The sequence below is a fragment of the Euprymna scolopes genome, chromosome 9, assembly GCF_053919585.1.
Source record: "Euprymna scolopes isolate OS-2025 chromosome 9, ASM5391958v1, whole genome shotgun sequence".
Lineage (NCBI taxonomy): Eukaryota > Metazoa > Mollusca > Cephalopoda > Sepiida > Sepiolidae > Euprymna > Euprymna scolopes.
The window spans coordinates 125,898,745-125,900,440 of record NC_136490.1 but is presented as its reverse complement, the minus strand read 5'-3'; the positions used below and the strand labels follow the sequence as shown (position 1 = coordinate 125,900,440).

Below are 1,696 nucleotides of genomic sequence, written 5' to 3'. Positions count from 1 at the left end.
TAAACTTCTCCCAGGAGTGAAGATATTTCAAAGTAAAACCTATCAATTTCCTACGTGTTCGATCCCCTTTTATTCAATTTCTGCTTATCTTAAACAATTCACTCGTTTAACTTTCCTACATTTTTATCCGTTTCTTTAAGCACCGCGATTTCTTTATTGATTTGTGCAATTATCAATTAAGACAAATTCGAGAGAGAAAAAAAAAAGAAAAAAAAAAGAAAATGGATTTCAAGAACCCAAGGTGAAAATTGCCATAAAAGAACAATAAACACTTCATTAGTTTTAATTAGTAATTGTAGGCGTAATAGTGATAAGTAGAGGAAATATATAATTCTTTAATTTTTTTTTTTATTTCGAGTTGTTTACCGGCAGCAATAAATCCTTCAAGAGATTCTTCAAGTGTTTTGCTGATAATGAGAAATGCTGCCGACAGCCATCAAGCAACCATTTTTATTTATTTATTTATTTTTTTAATGTCGTTTTAAAGAGAAAGCTGCTGGTTCAGAATTTCTATGAAACAAATTCAGGAATATTTAATATTCCAGATTTGAACTGTGGTTTCAGAGACAAAAAAAAGGTAAAGAAAAACGATAAAAGCTAGTCAAAAATTATAAAATAAAATCAAAAGTAAAAGAACTTTATGTTTATATTGTGTTTATCAAAAGGAATATCAACGGGTTTATTTATTTTTTATTGAGTGAGGGGCTAGCGGTTATACCAGCTTTTTAAATTATAAAATATAGCTGGAAAATCTTTGGTTAATTCCAAAATAAGAAAGCCGTGAAGCGATATCTGATTGTGACGTTAAGATGTTGGCATCCTAGAATATATTTCAAAAGGATTGAAATTCTTAGAATTTTTAAATTTCTTCTGTTATTAAAAAAAAAAAAAAAAAAAAAAAAAAATTAAACCTCAAATGCATAAGCTTTATCATATCTTTATGGGAAACTAAGAAATAAATTTGTACCTTACCTGAATATCCTTATAAAAATATTGACAAAATATTAAAAATAAAAATTATCAAAAAAAAAAAAAATGATATATATATATATATATATAGCTTTATTCACAAAAATATCCTGGATACTAAAAAAAATTTTAAAAAAATTATCAGTTGAAAAAAATAAATGTGTATTTATATATGTATTATAGAAGATTAGTTATACGGCATAATCGCGTTGATACACCGGTTCTCGTCAGATCACCGGAGTTTAGCAACGGCGAGCCTAGTTAGTACCAGATGGGTGACCATTTAGGAATTCTAGGCGCCGTATGTGCTCTCCGCTTATCTCAGCATTTGTTTCTAGTCGTCCTGTATAGACACTTCACTTGTCACTGGTATTTAACAATGTTCACTCAGGAGAGGTATGATTGGAGATTGCACACCTCCAGCCAATAAGACTTTCACGCGCAGGCACTCCTTCGTGGGTAACCATAGTCTGTCAAAGACTGAGGGCGCCCTACAGAAGATTAGAACAACATTGGTACTGTCGGTTTCAAACTCGTGTTGAACTCTTTTCTGCCTTTGCTAGTGTTTATCGCCCCATAGAATGGTATAAAAAATTACGCTCTTATTTTTGAATTTTGGGGTTTTCTTCAATTTACCATATATATATATATATATATATATATATATATATATATATGTATATATATATATATATATATATATATATGTATATATATATATATATAT

At 29.1% G+C, this 1,696-nt stretch overlaps 1 pseudogene; it reads left to right on the top strand.

Annotated features, from left to right (window-relative positions):
- Positions 1-1,160: 1,160 nt before the first annotated feature.
- Positions 1,161-1,277, top strand: LOC145285090 (5S ribosomal RNA; annotated as a pseudogene).
- Positions 1,278-1,696: the final 419 nt, after the last annotated feature.